Genomic DNA, 21,695 nt, shown 5'->3' on the forward strand with positions numbered 1-21,695 from the left:
ATCGATTTGATCTTTTGAGAATGAGTTTTCAATATTAATTTTTGATGTCGAAATAACATAGAAGGATTATTTTGAAAAGTAAGATTCTATTATTCTAAAAATAATTTGTTTATTCATCGGTGTACTTTTGGCAAGCAAGGGAAGCTTGTGGGATTGTGGGAACAAGGTCAGGCTGATGCAATCCTCCCTAGGAAGGGACCAGTTGATGTAGCTCCATGTAGAGCTTTTAGGCCGTGGATCTTCTTCATCAATGGAGTCCTTTGCTTCTTGAAGATGAATGGAAGTGGAATGGAGAAGGAAGAAAGATGATTGGAGAAGCCACTTCAAGGAGAAGATAAGACAAGAACAAGCTCACCACCATAGGAAGTCATGGATAAGAGCTTGAAGGTAGGAGAAGATGAGTGGAGGGAGAAGGAGAGAAGGAGCACGAAATTTTGTGCCTCAAATGAGGTCTAAACTTTGAAGTTTAATTTTCAAATGATCAAAGTTAAAAAAATGCACACACATGGCCTCTATTTATAGCCTAAGTATCACAAAAAATTAGAGGGAAATTTAAATTTCTATTCAAATTTCACTTGAATTTGAAATTGAATTTGGGAAGCCAAAATTTCACTAATTATGATTAGTGAATTTTAGCTATTGTTCAGCCCACTAATCCAAGATTAAGTCCAAGATTCTCCACTAAGTGAACTTAGGTGTCATGAGGCATGTAAAACATGAAAGACATGCACAAAGTGTGACTATATGATGTGGCAATGGGGTGTAGCAAGCAAATGCTCACCTCCCCTCTAAAATTTAATTGGATTGGGCATCTCCCAATTCAATTCAATTTATTTCCCAACACACAATCAAATATTCACTTAATGCATGTGAAATTACAAAACTACCCATAATACAAAAACTAGTCTAGGTTCCCTAAAATACAAGGGCTAAAAAATCCTACATTTCTAAGGTACCCTACCTACATTATGGAGCCCTAAATACAAGGCCCAAAAATAATGAAATCCTAATCAAATATGTACAAAGATAAGTGGACTCATATTGAGCCCATGGGCCCAAAATCTACCCTAAGGCCCATAAGAACCCTAGGGCCTTCTCCTGCATCTCTGACCCAATCTTCTTGGAGTCTTCTATCCAATGCCCTTGGGAGGTAGGATTGCATCATTCCCTTCCCCTTGAAAAGGATTTGACCTCAAATGCAGAGGTTCTTGAAACTCAGAGATTCTTCCCTCAACACCGGTAAAAAGAATAATAATATATATATTAGTGGTGTTTGGCATGTTGTAGTAGGGTAAGGTCTGAAAACCCCTTTCCTGGGCATTTTCCCACAAGGGAACATGGTTCCTCACCAACTCAATGAGTGGTGCTACAAGTATAGAAAAATATGGGACAAACCTTTTGTAAAAGTTTGTTAAGTCACGGAAGCCCCAAATTTTCCTTATACTTAGTGGGGTGGGCCACTCAAGAATGACCTTAATTCTCTTAGGGTCTATGGGAACCCCTTGATCACTATTTAAAAAATTAAGGAAAGTAATGCAATAAAACATACTTTTTTTTTTCATTTTGATTATTCTGACCAAAAAGTACAACAGACCTAAGGTGTCCCATATGAGCACCTAAGCTTGCATTGAAACTAAAAATAAGAACAAACCTACCTAATGAGTCCCTATGTATGTGAATCGTGAAGATGTTGGATGCATGGGTGATTTTACAAAAGAGGGTTGCACCACTCAACACATTCATCATACCGCCTATCATAGGGATTCAGTGTCTCATAATACCTATTTTGGGCACCAACAAAGCACAAGGAGTTAAGCTCTTTCGAACAAAACCCTCATCCAATACCTCCTTTACTTGAGGAATAACCTCAAGCTCATGTGGTATGCCAGTGCTATGGGATGTTTCCCTTGATAGGAAAAGGTAGAAAGATTGTTTAAGAAGGAGTGTTATTTTGATATCACCTTTTGTTGCAAATTGATTTTCCTTCTTAACAATCTTCTTGGAGGAATCCTTTTCTTTTTTTCTTTCCCCTTGGCCTTTGAAGACAAGGCCTTACTATCCTTCTTTTTCTTTTGTTTTTCTAGTTTTTCTTCCTCATCCCTCTTATCTTTCATAGTTAGTTGATATTTGGCCACCTGTGAAGGTGTTTGAGGATGCAACACAAATTAAGTGCCAAGATGGGTGAGGGGTAATCTCATTAGTTAGGCCATTGTAAATGATCTTCCTATCAAATTGCCATGGCCTTCCTAAAAGAATATGCCCTGCCTCCATGGGAACTATATAGCAATTAACTTCATCCTTATATGTCCCAATGGAGAAAGGTACCCTCACTTGTTGGTTAACTATCATTTCCCTTTGCTCATTGAGTCATTGAAGTTTATAAGGTTTTAGGTGGTGCATGATAGTGAGGTTCAACTTGGAAACTAGTCTTGTGCTACAACAATTGCAACAAGATCCACTATCCATAATGAGAGAACAAGTTTTATCTAAAATTTTGCATCTTCTATGAAAGATGTTCTCTTTTTGGGATTGAGATAGATCACAAGATTGACCTCCAAGGAGCCTTCTAACCATTAGGAGGTCACCTTCTTCATGGGGGTAGACTTCCTCCCTAGACTCTTCACCTCTTACTTCATCTTCACTTCCACTAGAGGAAGGGGAAGAAGTAGTCTCCTCTTGACTACTATAAATGTCTTGACCCCTCATAATCATGGTTTTCTTTGTGGGGCATTGAGAGGCAATGTGACCTCTCCCAAGACATTTGAAGCATTTAATGTTGCTAGTCCTTTCTTGGGAACTAGTCTTAGGGGTGAATTTCTCTATGGTCTTACCCTTATCTTCCTTAGGTTTTGAAGGTGCAACCCCCAAAATTCCTTGGGCTTGGTCCTTCCTTGGATAAGAGTGAATACCATAAGATTTTGAAGAAGGCTTTCTTTGAAGTTGTTGCTCCACTCTTATACAAAGTTGGACTAGCTCATCTAGGTCCCTATATGGAAGGAGTTCAACCTTGTCCCTCACTTCTATATTAAGCCCACTAAGGAACCTAGCTATGCTTGTTCTTTCCTCCTCCTTTAGTCTAGCTCTTTAAAGGAGTAGTTCCATCCGTTGTCTGTATTCTTCAACACTCATACTCCCTTGTCTAAGCCTTTGGAGCTTGTCCATAAGCTCCCTTCATAGTATGAGGGAATGTGTCTCTTCCTAAGGGCACTCTTAAGATCATTCGAATACTCAACTGGAGGATCCCCATGAATCCTTCGTTCCCTAACAAGGGAAGTCCACCAATAGAGGGCATACCCTTGAAAGCTAAGGTTAGCCAATGGAACTTTTCTCTCTTCGCTAATATGATGGCAAGCAAAGAGTTGTTCAACCTTCATTTCCCAATCTAAATAGGCCTCAACATTATCTTTTCCATGGAAATACGGGAGGCTAATGTTAACCTCTTGAGGCCTTCTATCCTTTTCTCTTCTTTGGAAATGATGTTTAGCATGTGAACTATGGCACCCTCTATAATAGTCACTAAGTTCTTCACTTAAACTCTTGCAACAATCATGACTACTATAGGAGGCATGTTTTTCTCTTTTCATTTCTTTCATTATTTTTCTTCTTTCATCCTCTCTTATTTGTTCTCTCTCATCTTAATTTATTTCTACCCTCTCTTTTACTTTTTCTTTTCTTTCTAGTTTTTCTTTCCATAACTTGAGGGAACTCAACTCATCTAAGATTCTAAATAAAGGATCCTTATGACTAGTACCCTCACCATTAACACTAGATGAATGATGACTCATGTTGATTCCTAAGTTGTGGTTGTTTCTTGTTGGGGGTTTGTAAAAGGTAAAAGCTAGGGTTCAAAAGAACTCAAGGTAAGAGTGATAAGCAAGAAGAAAGTATTATGTAATTACAAGATAAACTAGGTGTGACTAGTAAAGAAAATAAGCTATGAAAGTAAGCAAGAAATTAAAGTGCAAGAAATGTAAACTAGGCGGTTCCTAGGAGTGTATGGATGACCACATTTAAGGTTCCGAACAAAACACTCACTATCCTAAGGGAAAAATTCCTAAAATTATTACACAAAAATGGAAGTTTGGTAACCTATTGGAGGCTCCCAACACACTTCCAATGAAAGGCCTTTTGTTACAAAACTTGAAAGCAATGAAGGTATGTAAATTGTCAATTACAAAATTATAAAACGGTCTTCAAATTTGGTGGTTGTTCTCTCTTTGGTGATTCACTCAATTTGGATTGTTTCTTAGTACAATAGCTCTTAAGGTGGTTGGCCCCTTGCTTCTTGACTCAAATTCTTCAAGGGATGGCCTCAATCCTCCTTTCGAATTTCCTATATGGCAACTCACAAACAAGGAAACAAGGAAACAAAGAGACAAGCAATAACCAAAGACCAAAAAAATGAAATGAAAGCTAAACCAATAGAGTTTTAACAAGAAATTTTTTTAAGGATTATTCAACAATTAAAACAATGAAAAGTACACAAAAGCAAGATAGGACTCAAAGAGAAACCTAGAATGGCTCTAGAGTAAAGTAAAAAAACTTAAAAAAAGACTCAAGAAACCTCTAGTTTTGGCACTTGTTTTCACACTAATTTAAAATTTAAATTTAAGAACTAGGATTGGTATAAAATAGGCACCAATTATAGAACAAATTTCAAGCCAAAACAACAAGCACACTTCCCTTTCACTTTTTTTTTTTCTGGATACTGATTTTCTTGCCAACTTGTGTGATTTTTCGTATTTTTTACTTTTATCAAAATCACTTGGTTCTTTTTTTATAATTTGGTTCCAAATGTCTAGAAAATTCAGTAAAAAATTCAGCTCAAAATTCGCAGTGAGCAATTCTTAGTAATTTTTACAAGTTTGTATGTTCAAGCTGCCAGCACCAGTGATTTCAACCTAGAAATCAAGAGTAGTGTTTATGTTTCTTAAGGATTGGATAATTACAATTTTTGTTTGATTATTCTCAATTGTGTTGAATAACATAATTCAAGAGAGCTTAAGACATATTTTAATTCACAAATCCAGCAACAACTCAGCACCATAACTCAATTTCTTCATAGGCATCATATAGGAAACTTAGAAAACAAAACAAAGTTCAACAACAAGACTACTTTTAGGAATTTAGGCATGACAATGGGGCCCGAATCCGTGGGACCCACCCTTATTTTGACGGGGAAAACCTGAGTTGACCGGGGTCGGGGTTGGGGTCGGGGATGGGATTATTAATACCCGCCTTGAACCCGCCCCGAACCCGCCCCCAAACTCGCTCCGCTAATAATTAATTTACAAAAATATCATTACATATATATAACACATTAAAACATGAAACTATTAGATTGAATTTTATGCTAGAGTTGCATTAGATTTTATGTTATCATGTACAATTTAAAAATATGTTATGGTTGTTATTTAAAATTATATTTTTCATTTTATGAAAAATTATATTTTTTAATAAAATTTTATAAACATGTCGGGCGCGGGGCGGGGCGGGGAAAACCCAACCCCGTCGGGGATAGGGATGGGGGGTAAATATACACCCCCATTCGGTTTCGGGGGCTAGGAGGGAAATGGGGAGTCGGGGGCAAGGGTGGGGTAAGCAAAACCCGACCTCGACCCGCCCCGTTGCCATGCCTATAGGAATTGATTTAGAACATGTTATGAACTAAACAACATTCATGAATTACACTCAAAATTCAAAAGATAGGCTAAGAATGACAAGAATACATGAACAAATGTATCTAGAATTCAATCAACAAAATCAAAATTCAACACAAACTTAGAACATAATGAGACAATTATTATGACTAAACATAACTCTAAGACAACATGGATTAAGTGATTTACATTTAGATTTTTGTATTTTTTTTCTAATCATTATTTTGGAAGAAAATTTAGATCTAGAGGTTCAACACAAGAAGATTATGACTGAAAAATGATAGAACCTAAAATCAACACAAAAACATGATTCATTAGTAGATCTATAAAATTTGAACCATAGAAATGCAAGAACAAGTGTAGATCTAAGATTTAATCGGTTTATTTTTTTGAATCTACTATAAACAGTACCAAACCACAAGATAATGAAGGAAATACATGGAGAATAAGATGAAGAACAAGGAATTAAAGTGAATGGACCAAACAAAAAGATAGAGGAAGCAAAAGAACATCACCTAGATGAAAATGCTCTTGATACCACATGATGTAGCTCCATGTAGAGCTTGTAGACCTTGGATCTTCTTCATCAATGGAGTCATTTGCTTCTTGAAGATGAATGGCAGTGGAATGGAGAAGGAAGAAAGATGACTGGAGACACCATTTCAAGGAGAAGATGAGTCAAGAACAAGCTCACCACCATAGGAAGCCATGGATAAGAGCTTGAAGGTAGGAGAAGATGAGTGAAGGGAGAGGGAGAGAAGGAGTACAAATTTTTTTTCCTCCAATGAGGTCTATTTATAGCCTAAGTATCACACAAAATTGGTGGGAAATTTGAATTTTTATTCAAATTTCACTTGAATTTGGAGTTGAATTTGTGGAGCCAAAATTTCACTAATTATGATTAGTGAATTTTAGCTATGGCTCAGCCCACTAATCCAAGATCAAGTCCAAGATTCTCCACTAAGTGTGCTTAGGTGTCATGAGGCATATAAAGCGTGAAGGACATGCACAAAGTGTGACTATATGATGTGGCAAAGGGGTGTAGCGAACAAATGCTCACCTTCCCCTCTAAAATTTAATTGGATTGGGCCCCTCCCAATTCAATTAAATTTATTTCCCAATACACACCTCAAATCTTCACTTAACGCATGTGAAATTACAAAACTACCCCTAATACAAAAACAAGTCTAGGTGCTCTAAAATACAAGGGCTGAAAATTCCTACATTTCTAGGGTACTCTACCTACATTATGGAGCCCTAAATACAAGGCCCAAAAATAATGAAATCCTAATCTAATATGTACAAAGGTAAGTGAGCTCATATTGAGCCCATGGGTCCAAAATATACCCTAAGGCCCATAAGAACCCTAAGGCCTTCTCCTGCATCTCTAGCTCAATCTTCTTGGAGTCTTCTATCCAATGCCCTTGGGGGGTAGGATTTCATCACCAGTCCACAAAGCCATGAGCAGGAGGCTCCAAGAAGATTAGGCTAGAGCTGCTGAAGAAGGCCCTAGGATTCTCATGAACCTCAGGGTAGATTTTTGAGCACATGGGTCAAGGTTGGGTCCACTTGTCTTTGTAAATATTAGAATAGGTTTTCCTTCTTTTGGGCCTTGTATTTTGGCCATTTTAGTAGTATAGGGTTTAGCCTTGTATTTAAGGGCATTTTGAATAGTCTTTATAGTAGGGACTTTTTTGTATTTTCATGTATTTGGCATGGGGTGAGCCTAGCTATTAGAGGGGTGTGTAGCTAAGCTTTAGTTTCTCATCTCAAGGAGGTGAACTTAGCTATTAGAAGGGTGTGTGTAGCTAAGCTCTAACTTCTCAAGGAAGCTTCTCAAAGAGGTGAGCTTAGCTATTAGAGGAGTGTGTGTAGCTAAGCTCTAGCTTCTCAAGGAAGCTACCTAGGCTATAAATAGAAGCATGTGTAACACTTGTTGTAACTTTGATGAATGAGAAACTTGTGAGAAACACTTCAAAGTTAAACTTTTCTCCCCCTTTTTCTCCTTCAATTTTGTGCTCCCCCCTCTCTCTCATTCTTTTCATCCATTGAAGCTTCGTCTCTAAGCTTCTTATCCAAGGCATTCTCTTGGTGGTGAAGCTCCTCCTTCCATGGCTTATTCCCTAGTGGATGGCGCCTCCTTTCACATTTTCTCCTTTATCTTCCGCTGCATCTCCATGGTAGAAAATCACCATTGAAGGACCTCATTGAAGCTCAAAGATCTAGCCTCCATAGAAGCTTCTCAAGCAAACTTCCATCACAAGCTCCTTCTTGACCTCTTCAAAGGGTTCAAAAATGACACTGGTTAAGGGCCGGTTATTGGAGTTCTTTATAGTACATGGAACCAAGTGTTTGCCCTAAGAGTAGTGAACATAGGAAGGCAATGAAGAAGAAGAAGAAGAAGAAGAAGAAGAAGAAGAGTTAAGTGAAGGGAGTAGTATATGGTCGTCGTCAGCGTTGAAGAGAGAGAAAGAGGAAGTTGTTCTAAGATGCAATAATTAAAAATTACCACAAATGGTTAAAATGACGCACCTATTTAAGGTCCAATTTGAATGCGATACGTGGCAGTTAGCGTTTGTTAGTAACAAAATTCGTGAATAAATTTAAAGGGAGACCAAAATTAAAATCTGAGACAAATAGGGGGACAAAATTTACAATTTTGTCTATAAATAAAACTTATCACGATATAAATTGGGTCCAAAACCTCAATCAATCAAAAACTTCCTTTCCTTGCCCAATCATTTATGATTTCTTTACTATTTATTGCCTTTTAATTTATTACATTTCTCTTACTTTCCCGTAATTTATATTATTCATTTATAACTTTCCTTTACCGAAATTCATGTCATGAGCAGTTTAACATAGAAACCTCAAATAAACAATTGCTAGAAAGTTCTTTAGAGTGGACTACGAACCCAGTCAAGGAACATCATCATTTCCTTTAGTCAATCGCTACTAGGAAATCAATTGGTGTTAGCCAACACTAAAAACTTATCAAATTTTACACTAACAAATTGTAAATTAAATTATAGTCATGTTTAAAGATGATCTCCAAATGAATAGCTATAAGCCGTTAACTTAAGGCTTAAGACATCACACAGTCATACATGCTTCTTTCAGTAAACAAATCAATTATAATTATTATTTTAAAATGTTCAGAGAAAAGAGCCGGCACCAGCATTATTTGTTTGGTTTATCACCATTCTGAACTTCTATAATCTGTATCTTATTGTTGTCTCCGTTACTTATTTCTTAATTTGACAAAGGATATACCTTTGTCTTGTTACTCATGTCTCATTCAATTATATATATATATATATATATATATATATACTCCATAAAAAACTGTCAAACATAAAATCAAAGTGCAGGCCGGTTGAGCCAATACTCTTAGAAAAATTTGATTTATGTGTTGGATTAGGTCATCCCGGTATCCATTAAAATAATCGATCGACAAAGTGTTTGCCAAACGCAAACAGAAAATAAATTTCATTATCAAAAATTAAAAACAATTTAAAGCTCCGATTTTAGAATTTAAAATATTAGTGGACGCAGTGAAGGAGTTTAAAAATAATTTAGAGGGGCCAAAATAATTAAAAATAATATTATAAATTATACATCAACTCTTATGAGCTACATTAATAATTAATTGTATTATATAATATTAAATATTTTTGTACTTTATTAATAGCATGCATTAGGTTACTTTTTATTTTAAGACTTCTATGTCTTTGTTTATTATTAAATAAAAAAATTTGAAAAATTTTCTGTAATTTATTTTTTTGTGAAAAATTGTTAGAAACATCAATTTCTTTTATGCAAAACAAAATTTGTTAAGAAAACATGCAAGAAAATAAAATCGTATTTTGTCATTCTTTTGCTCTTTGATGATTTAAAATCATTAATAGTTGGAAAATACATAAGAGTAAATTGTTAATTTAGTGTCTAAATTTGTATTCACTGAAATTTTAGTCCCTAAAATTATAAAAATTCAAATAAATTCCTAAAAATTTCTAGATTTCATTTTAGTCCCTCAAATTAACTCTTTTTTTCATTTTGGTCCCTAGTTTAGGGACTCAATTGATAATATCATCATAAATTTAGGGATGAGAAAAATGAGTTAGTTTCAAGGACTTGAATGAAACCCTAAAATATTTCATAGACTTATTTGAATTTTACTTAGTTTCAACAACTAAAATAACAATGAAATACAAATTCGTCATTTACTCAAATATATAACTTTAAAAATATTTAAAGATGTAATAAAAAAAGAAATGTTGAGAGCATACTTAATTGAGCACACTATTTATTAGGAGTGTAAGTGGTCTGAGTTGGATTGAGTTTTTGTCAATTATTCAACCCAATCCAATCAAACTTAATTAGATTAGATTGGATTGAGTTTACCTTTTTTTTTCGCCAACTCAATCCAACTTTAATTGGATTGAATAGGATTGGTTATCAAGTTGGACCATTAAAAAATTGTCACCTCTTTGAGTCTTGGAAATTTTTTATAAAAAGTTTCAAACTAAAAACTAGTAAAGATGTTTATTTTTTAATAGAATAGTGAGAATATTTTTAAAAATCAGTATTCATAAAATATTATATTATTCATATGATAAACAAAAAAAATGAATCATAAATATATGCTCATAGTACTATTCTTAAAACAATATATTACCTTAAAACAAATAGAAAAAGATAAACACTCCAAAATAATGTATTTATTGATTGTTGGATGATGGACAATAGAGATAGAGAGTACCACAACATTAGTCATTTGGTCCAATACTCTTGTCTTCTGTATTAGTCATTCAATCTTCTATAATCTGGTGGAGCATCCAATTTGATGGTTCATTATCATAGGTTGTGTTGTAACTGTAACTATTTTATATTTTTTTTGTTGTAACTATTTTTGTAACGACCTGTCCCGTTTCTATGATATCACTACTCTAAAACGCGTAAATTTCGATTTTAAATGAAAATTTTCATTAATTTGTTTATGAAAAACGAAAGTAAATTTTTCATGATACACTTTCATCAAACAACGCACAAATAGTTAATTGAATATGTGTGTGTGTGTGTGTGTGTGTGTGTATTAACCCAGCATACATCATTCACATGACGAAAAATAAATCAGTTCATATACATATATTTGAATTTGTGATTTACATCCCCAAATCAAAAAGAATTACAAAACTAGCTACGGAAAAGTTGATTAACAAAACACAACTCTCTCCTAAAATAATCCTAACGTCATCACGTTGGCTTGGCAACTCCAACAAAAAGAATCTCCCTTCGCGTAATCTACTACTGTCCATCTGCTCCCATGAACACAGGTTCATGATCATCACAAGTATCAACCACACGGTACAAAATTGCAAGGGTGAGTTTATTATAAAAGAAACCAACAATTATCAAATGACCATAATTAGCAAGAGAAGCAATAACAAGTACCATGATCCTACACAATTCTCCATTAATTCAACATACACTTAACAACTATTCATCAACTTTTCCATAATTCCAATCAATCATGCTTAGTATGGTGCTTACACTTGACCTCAACTCTCAAATGCAATGTGGTATCATTCGTCAAGAAATAGCTTGAGTCTGTCCATGCGACACTCACACTCAGGAAAACTAGGCAGCAATTGTCGAGGTCACTCTGTCATGCACAAGCAACGCCCACCCCCCACCCCATACCCCCCTCCCCACCCACCCCCCATGGTGATCAACTTGAGTCACAAGGGAGTTCCAAACCGAGTGACATGCCCCCAAGTACAAATATTTTTCCTCATAAAAAACTACAAGTACTTACTGACAAAGTGTATACTATTTCGATGTAGTATGAAGTATGACACATGGGCACCATCAATGCACTGACCGTGAATAATTAAAGATTCTAAGTCACCCCTTCACTATAGAGATGCTTAAAACTCTTTAACCACTCTATTTCCCCCACCAGGGATATCCAATTTGGTCATTGCACCCCATGTACATGCATAGCATACATCATCATAATGGCATTATCAATATCAACAACATCTCATCTCAATGTCATTATCAACATCAACAACATCTCATCTCAATGTCATTATCAACATGAACATCATCTCATCCCAATGCCATTATCAACATCAATGTCATCCCATCTCAATGTCATTCTCAACATCAACATCATCTGATCTCAATGACATTGTCAGCATCATCATCAACTCATATCAATATTATCATTAATAACAACATCATCTCATATCAATATTATCATAAACACCAACATCGTCTCATATCAATTATTATCATCAATAACAACATCATCAGTAATCACATTCCACACATACATACATACATACATACATACATATAAATTTCATGCCTGAGATTCACACTCCCAAGGTCTTCAGACAACATAAGTCTAATAAAATGATAATGTCATTTATTAATAACAGATGTATCACATCCCATTAGTTGAAAACATTGTCTTTCTTGAAAACCAAAATGCACAGGGACAGACATACATTCACATAATTGGGTTCCTTAACCCCAATTATGGTATCAAAGCCATAAATTATAATAAACTCCCCTCACCTATCATGAGCTCTCCGTCAGCTCCTCTCTGCATCGCTCAAAGGTCTCTCACGTTCACGTTCATCGGTCCAAACGCAAAGGTGTTTCAAGTTCTACTACAAAGAGACATCATTTTGAAATTCTAATCACGCCAATGTGACTAGGGTTCAACAAAGATCACGAAAACAACATCAATTTTATAAAAAATAAGTAACTTTTAGAACGTCCTAATTTCAAGGGTTTTTCAAAGGAAGTGTAAAAACATCCTATTGCGGTAACCAAAAACACAAGAGATACTAAAAGAAGCTCAAACTAACTAGGAGAAAGGTATAGAAGTCAAGGTTATCTTAGAGAAACTATGGAAGAAAGGATTGAGAGCATTTTTCTCTACTAAATCCTTGAGGTGGATTCTGAGGATTCCGCTCTGATTAAAGCATTCCTCTGCCATGTGGTGGTCCAACGACAAGAAACAGGAGTTATGGTGGCCACCAATGGTCATGGGTGGTGGAAAAGAAGGTGTTAGGGTTTAGGTGAGCGTTTGGAGAGAAGAAGAGTGAAAAAATGTATTTTTCATGTTGAACAATGTATTTATGATTTGCAAATCTCGCATAGCTAGCTTATCTCGCTAAGCAAAAATCAACTTTTGGCGTTGAGTGCGACATTTCACGTTGAGCACAATTCCTCTCGGGTTAGAATTGCGCTCAGTGCACTTGTCTTGCCAAGCGAGATGTCCAAAAGTATTATTTTGCAAATCCCAACAGTCAAAGCTTGAAGAGTTGGGTTACAAAACTACAGTCTAAATTTGAAGGTGATCCAACGTTTAACAAGTTCGGGATCACAGGTTTACCAAAATAGGTTTAAGTAAAACTTCAAATCTCGCAATTTCAACATAGGTCAATTAAACTCCACGTAACTTAACATCCACATCAAGCAATCACACATAGCTAATTCACACAACACCTCAACTCATCCAAAACAATCAAATAATCAAATAACACAACAAATATATTAAACATCGATTTCCAGTTAGTGAAATTTTAGGGTGTTATAGTTTCAGTTAGATAGTTACTTGTTTTCTACTTTATAAGGAGCTTTGTATCCTATGTTTTAAGAGCTAGAAAGCGCTTTGAGTCCCTTCATTGTAAATTTTGTTATTCACTATATACTTAATAATTTGTGTGATATCTATTCTCTTTCTATCATTTAAACTTCCCTATTTGAATATAATTTCTTAAATCTTTTCCAACAAATTGATATTAGAATACAAACCTCCTTATATAGGAGACAACAACTAATTGTCTAACCAAAAACTATTACAACAAAAAAAATAAAAAATAGTTACAACACAACCTATGTTAATGAACCATCAGGCTGAATGCTCCCTTCTATGTGATTGAAAGCATCTAGGAATGGTGATCTGGACTATCAATGACTAATTCTGCTAGAGTTAAAAAAAAAAAGAAGACAAAGGTAGCAAGAAGAGCAAGGTTGATCCAAAGAACATTTGTAATTACTATAAAAAAACCTAGTCACTGGATGAAAGATTGTCCAAAGAGAGCAAAGAAAGATTTTTTGTTGTCGTAGTTCAAAATGATTCCTCACCAGAAAACGATTTGCTTTTAGTTGTTGGTAAACAACCACAACAACATTTTGATCAATGGGTATTGAACTCAGGTAGTTTTTATCATATGTGTCCACACAAAAGCTGGTTCGCAACATATGAAGAGAAGTCTAGTTGTAATGTTTTGATGGGTAAAATGCTCCTTGCAAGTTAGTCGGTATGGTTCTATATGAATTAGAATGCATGATGGGATTGTTAGATTGTTAGAACCTTAGCCAAGGTTTGTCATATTCGAAAGCTTAAGAAAAATATAGTCTTGGTGGGTGCCATGGATTCAAAAGGTTGTTGGGTTGAAGGTGGAGTTATGCAAATCAAAGGGAAGGGGAAGTTTGTGGTAATGCAGGGGACCAAGCAAGGAAATTTGTATATCTTTCAAGGGTAACACTATGATAGACTTTATCTCAATTGTTTCACAAGTTGGGAGCCATGTGTCCAATGGCTCGTCCAATGATAATTCTCTATGGCATCTATGTCTTGGTCACATGAGTGAAAAAGGACTGAAAATTCTAAGTATGTGAGGCTTACTTGGAAATCATAAGGTGAAATCTCTTCAGTTTTGTGAGCACTATGTCTACAGGAAGCAATATTAAACAAAATTCCCAAAGGTTGTGCACACAACAAAGGCCATATTGGAAAACATCCATTCTTACTCTTGGGGGACTTCGAGAGTTCCACCACTAAGAGGGGCAAGGTACTTCCTCTCAATCATCGATGATTACTCTAAGATGACATGGGTATTGATGATGAAGCATAAATTTGAAGCTTTCAAATGTTTATAGCATTGGATTATTCTTATGAAGAATTAAATAGGAAAGAGAGTGAAGTGTCTTAGGACTGGAAATGGCTTGGAATTTTGTTCTACGAAGTTCAATGAATTCTTTAAAGATGACAACATTGCAAGACAACATGTTGTACACTATACTCCACAACAAAATGAAGTAGCTGAAAGAATGAACATGATGTTTTTGGAAAGGGCTAGATGCATGCTATCCAATTCGGGATTCAATAGGAGTTTGTGGGTTGAGGTAAATAGCACAACATGTTATCTAGTGAATCACTCACCATTCATTGCCATAGATTGTAGGACCCCTATCGAGGTCTGGTCTAACAAACGTGCTAAATACTCAATGTTGAATGTGTTTGAATGTCCAACATACTATCATGTAAGTGAAGGTTAACTGGAGCCCAAAGCTAAGAAGGGTGTCTTTATGCCATCCAAAGCAACCAAAAACCATAGTACCCAGAAAGTTCAAAGACAAATCAAAGCACCTGAAAGATATGACTTTGATAATATAGTGTCTTATGCATTATAGGTAGCAGAAGAAATCGATTCATTCGAACCAACCACTTATTAAGAAGAAATTTCATGTTCTAAAGCTAAGGAGTGGACAATGGCTATGAATGAAGGGATGGAATCCCTTCATAAAAACCAGACTTGGGATTTAGTTGAATTACCTGAAGGTAGATGACTAATAGGGTTCAAGTTGATCTTCAAGAAGAAATATGGATTATCCAATGAAGTCATTAGGTATAAATCACATCTAGTAGCGAAAGGCTATAGTCATAAAGAAGGAGTGAACTACAACGAGTCTTCTCTCTAGTAGTTTAACATACTTCAATACCTATTTTATTGGCTCTTATAGCAACTTTGGACATGGAGTTTGAGCAACTCGATGTTAAAACAACTTTTCTCCATGGAAGATTGGAGGAAGACATTCTGATGCAATAACCTGAAGGAAATACATGTCTCGTGTTCCTTATGAAAGTCTTGTAGGTAGTCTCATGTATACAATTTTGTGCACAAGACCGAACTTAGCAAAGCAGTCAACATGGTGAGTAGGTATATGAGTAAATCAGAGAAGGAACATTGGCAAGCTAGGAAACATATATTCAAGTACCTTAAGGGTACAACTAATATTGGACTTGTCTAACATGGAGACATGTCTTGTGCTCTCATTTGTTACTTAGATTTTGACTATGTTGCAAATTTGGATGCAAGGAGATCTGTGACTGGGTACACATTTACGATTAGCAACTTTCTTGTCAGTTGGAAGGCAACACTTTAGTGCACAGTGGCTTTATCCACTACAAAGGCAGAGTACATGGTTTTGGTAGAAGCAACAAAGTAAAGGATCTGGATGAAGGGTTTGATTAGCAATCTTAGATTTTCATAGGAAAAGGGATATCATTTTCTACAACAGTCTGAGTGCAATGTGTTTAGCCAAGGATCAAGTCCGTTTTGAAAGGACTAAGCACATTGACATCAAACCATTTCATCCATACTAAGAAGAAGGTCAAAGTCTAGAAAGTTGACATGAGGGAGAATCCAAGTGATATGTTCATGAATCTTGTTCTAAGAAGCAAGTTCATGCACTATCTCGATCTACTTAACGTAGATTGTTGGAAATAAACTGAGTTACTTGTAATTCAAAAATGTTATTGAACCAAAGTGGATATTGTTGATTGTTGGACAATACAAATAGGGTGGACAATAACTCTTGCCTTCTGTATTGGTTTCCAATCTTCTGTGATCTGGTGGATCATTCAATCATGTAGAAGGGAGTGTCCAATCTAGTGGTTCATTAACATAGGTTGTGTTCTAATTATAACAATTATTTTGTAACCGTTTTCAGTTAGATATTTAGTTGTTGTTTTCTTTATAAGGAACTTTGTATTCTAGGTTATGAGAACTAGAAAGCGCTTTGAACCCCTTCACTGTAAATTCTATTATTTGCAATAAAAATAACCATTTGTGTGATATATCTTCTCCTTCTATCATCTAAACTTCTAATGTGATCCTTACTAGGAGCGGATAGCTTGATACAGGTCACAGAGTTTGGGTTAATGCCACTTCCAGAGAGGAAAGATAAGTCAAGGTAGATGCCACAAGGATTACCTTGATAAGTCTGAGATTGGTTCAGCAAGGAACCCAGAGAGAAGTTCTCACAAAATTTATCAAATGCCAAAAGTCCTTCTATTGAAAATGAAATCAATACATATAGTGTATCTGAACAAAAAAAATAGAAATAGACATGGGCCTTTAAACCAGTTTGTGCCAAAATGACAACAAAAAATATAGAAATATAAAAAAAAAACATATTTGGCATGGGCCTTCAAATTAGTTTGGGCCTTCAACAACAATTAATATTCTTAGTAGTGCCTCTGCCTCTGGGCCTTCATCCTTCTCCACTTGGGCCTTGTTAAGTATTCTGATACCAATTGTTGGAGGGTATCCACTGACTATTTGGTCCTACTCCTGGTCATAGGTTCTTGTATTTGGACAGTTTTAGGATTCTCATCATTTCCTCCTTCTTGGAAAGCATTTGCCCTCAAATGTTCAGAATCATCACCTGCAACAAATGGATTCAAGTCAGCAACATTAAATGAAGGACTTATTCCATACTCACCTGGAATATCGATCTTGTAAGCATTGCTATTGATCCTCTCTAGTACTTGGAAAGGTCCATCTCCTCTAGGTTGAAGTTTGGACTTCCTTTGCTTAGGGAAACTTTCCTTCCTCATGCGTACCCAAACTCAATCACCTGGTTCAAGTACCACTTTCTTCCTGTTCTTGTTGGCTTGCTTGGCATAGCTTTCATTCTTCTTTGCAATTTGAGCCTTCACTTACTCATGCAATCTTTTCACATACTCAACTTTAACCTGTGCATCCTTATGCTTAATTAGTAATGTTAGGCAATGGTAACAAATCAAGAGGAGTCAAGGGGTTAAAACCATACACTACTTCAAATGGAGAGTGTTGTGTAATGCTATGTGTAGCCCTATTGTATGCAAATTCAACATGAGGCAGACATTCTTCCCAACTCTCTATATTCTTTTTAATCACAACTCTAAGAAGAGAAGACAAAGTTATGTTTACTACCTCAACTTGGCCATCGGTTTGAGGATAACATGCGATAGAAAAAAGAAGCTTTAATCCAACCCTACCCCATAGTGTTCTCCAAAAGTGACTAAGGAACTTGGTGTCTCGGTCTGAAACGATGCTTCTTGGTAGTCTGTGGAGACGCACCACTTCCTTAAAAAATAAATCATTAGCATCAGTCTCTTGGGGATTGCTTTTGTAAACTGGCTTGTTAGGAAATGAAGCTCCTGGAAGGAGGTCAATTTGATGTTCTATGCCTCTTGAAGATGGCAGTCCATGAGGAATCTCCTTGGGAAAGACATCATTAAATTCCTTCAATAAGGGTTCAACACTGGGAGAAGCAAAAATAGTTAACTCATTAGAATTTTCAGCAGAAACTCTATTGTCTTTGTAGTACAGTAGATAAAGCGACTCACGAGCAAGTAACACTTTCCTCACTTCACTTGCCTTTGCTACATAATTAAATTTTCTCTCATGTGTATCACTTTTTCTCTCATGTGTATCACTCTTTCCCTCATGTGTGTCACTCTTCTTTTTCCTATTCCTCTTTGGTGTTTCGCTCTTTTCTTTCTCTTGTTCTCTCTTTTCTCTCATTCTGATTTGGTCATCACACACTTCTCTAGGGGATAGAGGTTTAAGAATAATTTTTCTGTCATGGTGCTTGAAAGAAATCTTGTTGGTGAAGCCATCATGCACTACTTTGGTGTCATACTACCACGGTCTTCCTAACAGTATATGAGTTGCCTCCATTGGAACCACATCACACATCACCCTATCATTGTATCTTCCAATGGTGAGACACACCCCAACCTGCTGAGTCACTTTTACCTCTTCATCTTCACTAAGCCACTGAAGTCTGTATGGCCTAGGATGGGGCTTAGAATCCAAATTTAGTTTGGACATTAACCTGGAACTTGCAACATTGGTACAACTTCCTCCATCAACAATTAAACAACAAAGCTTACCATTAATTGTACATCTGGTGTGGAAAATATTTTCTCTTTGGGTGTTGTCCAGTGGCTGCATCTGACTTCCTAAGAGCCTTCTCACCATTAGCATATCACCCTGCATAGCTTCCTCCTCAAGCTCTTCTTCCCCTTCTTCTTCTTCACTGATTTCAAATTCACTATTGATTTCTCCATTTGCCTTCATGATCATGGTCCTCCCGGTTGGACATTCAGAAGCAATATGTCCTCTGCCTAAGCATTTGAAGCATTTTATGTTTGTCGTACCAGTGTTGGATCATGAGGCAGAATTATGCTTGGTTCCAGCACTAGGTACTGCTAACTTTCCATGTGGGGATTGTGTTGATGGGCTGGACGAATTGCCTCCCTCCTTCTTGGATCTGTTGGTCCAGTTCTGGTTGAAGGTATTGAATGAGTTCCTTCTTGTTGTGCTTTTCCTCTTCAATTATTGTTCAACTCGGACTGCCTTATGCAGCAAGTCATCCAATTCCACGTACTCCCATAATTCAACAACATCTCTAATGTCAGGATTTAGGCCACTTAGAAAATGAGCCATTGTGTCCTCAGTTTCCTTTTCAATGTTTGCCCTCACTAGTGTCATCTCCATCTCTTTGTAGTACTCCTCCACAGCCAGACTTCCCTGGGACAGCCTCTGGAGTTTCTATCACATGATTCTGCTGTAGCTAGTTGGAACATACCTCTTTCGCATAACCTGTCTCATCTCAATCCATGTATCTATCTCCCGCCCTTCCTCTCTCATCATCTCTCTTTGATTTTTATTCCACCAAACAAGGGCATAGTCTGAGAATTCAGCTGCTGCTAACTTCACCTTCTACTCTTCAGTATAATCATTGCAGGAGAATACATGCTCAATCTTTATCTCCAAGTCAAGGTAGGCGTCTGGGTCACTTCTGCCTTTGAAAGGAGGTACATTGAGTTTTTCTCCCTCAATTTTGTTCTGCCCCTCCATTCTGTTTTGTCTAGGTCCATCATTGCCCCCTATGTACCCACCATAATGTCTTCCAACATTCTGATTCAATTGGTTCTCCAATCCTTCAATTTGTTCATAGAGCTCTTCATTGTTACGGTTCAACATACGTTGCATTTGTGTAGTCATCATGTCCAGTAAAAAATGCTAAGATCCATCCAGTTGATGATATTCACCACCACCATCACTAGCTCCTACCATAATTAAGTAACAGAAAAATCTACAGTAATTTAAACAAAGGTTTCAGGACCTCACCACACTCTACTCACATGTTTCTCTCTTTGATGGAAGCACACTCGTGTTTGATGCTCTCATTATAGGCTTTTGTGTGATGTTTTCACTCTTGCCTTTTACCACCCACTCTCTCTTAAGTTCCTGGATAAATCAAATAGACGTACAAGGTAATAGAACAGGAAAGACAACTTAATTATCACGAACTCAATAACAGATTTGAATAACAGATTTGGATAACAAACTTCAATAAGAGACTTCAATAACAGATTTGGATAACAAATTTGGATAACAGATTTCAATAGTCGAAGGGGTTTAGGTCCATGATTTTTTCCAAAAACGCCTCTAACTGCCTCAAATCCACGTTCAAAGATTAAACACCCACTTTTTTTTTTAACTTTTCTTTTCAAACTTTCTGCAACTTTTTTTTTATATAGTGCTTTCTTTTCAAATTCGTCTAGGATTATTTAGGCAATTCGTTCAATAGGAAATTAGGCAATTTTTTCAATAGGCAAATAGGAAAATAGATTCAAGAGCCTACTAAACCTTAAACCCCTAAATTCTTCCAGTAAGCCAAATTGTTCCCAAACAGAATTTGAAAACAAAATTCAAACATAATTTTTGACACAGAATCTGAAAGAAACAAGAATAAGAACAAAAACAAGAACGCAAACAAGAATGCAACAAGACGCAAACAAGAATGCGAATAACAGAACAAAACACAAACCTGAGATAGATTACAAAGAGAAAGAAAAAAAATAAAAATTGGATAGAATAGAACCTGTAACAAGAGTCGAAGCTTTGATACCAGATGATGTGATCCTTACTAGGAGCGGATCGCTTGATACAGGTAATAAAGTTTGGGTTAACGCCACTTCCAGAGAGGGAAGATAAGTCAGGGTAGACACCATAAGGATTATCTTGATAAGTCCGAGATTGGTTCAGCAAGGAACCCAGAGAGAAGTTCTCACAAAATTTTATCAAATGCCAAAAATCCTTCTATTGAAAATGAAATCAATACATATAGTGTATTTGAACAAAAAAAAAATAGAAATAGACATGGGCTTTCAAATCAGTTTAGGCCAAAATGACAACGAAAAAAATAGAAATATAAAAAACAACGTATTTGGCATGGACCTTCAAATTAGTCTGGGCCTTCAACAACAATTAATATTCTTAGTAATGTCTCTGCCTCTGGGCCTTCATCCTTCTCCACTTGGGCCTTGTTAAGTATGTTTGATACCAATTGTTGGAGGGTATCCACTTACTGTTTGGTCCTACTCTTGGTCATAGGTTTCTGTATTTTGACAGTTTTAGGATTCTCATCAACTTCCCTATTAGAATAAAATTTATTGAATCTTTCCCAACAGTCTTATCTCAAGATAAACAATGTATTACTATGATAATGAGATGTGTTTGATTTTGGATTTCTATATTAGTAATTTAATTGTATGCGTGTTGGATTCGGTTTTGGTCAAGTCCAAAACTTTAAACTCATCATCCAATCCAATTTTAATCGGGTTAAATAAACTAAAACAAATCCAATCCAACCCACAAAAATATAATATAGTTAGATTGGATTCCACAAATATGTGGATTGAATCTAATCCGCTTATACTCCTAGATTTTTTATTGGTTAAAATTTATTAAAAATTATAAACTTGTAGTTCTCACATCTTACTTCAATGAATGTTTCTCTTGATCTTATAATTTTTAATGAATTTTAATTAATAGTAAGATTTATGTTAGAAGTGTATTAAAGAATGTATTGTTAGCATTTCTC

The sequence above is a fragment of the Glycine max genome, chromosome 18, assembly GCF_000004515.6.
Source record: "Glycine max cultivar Williams 82 chromosome 18, Glycine_max_v4.0, whole genome shotgun sequence".
Lineage (NCBI taxonomy): Eukaryota > Viridiplantae > Streptophyta > Magnoliopsida > Fabales > Fabaceae > Glycine > Glycine max.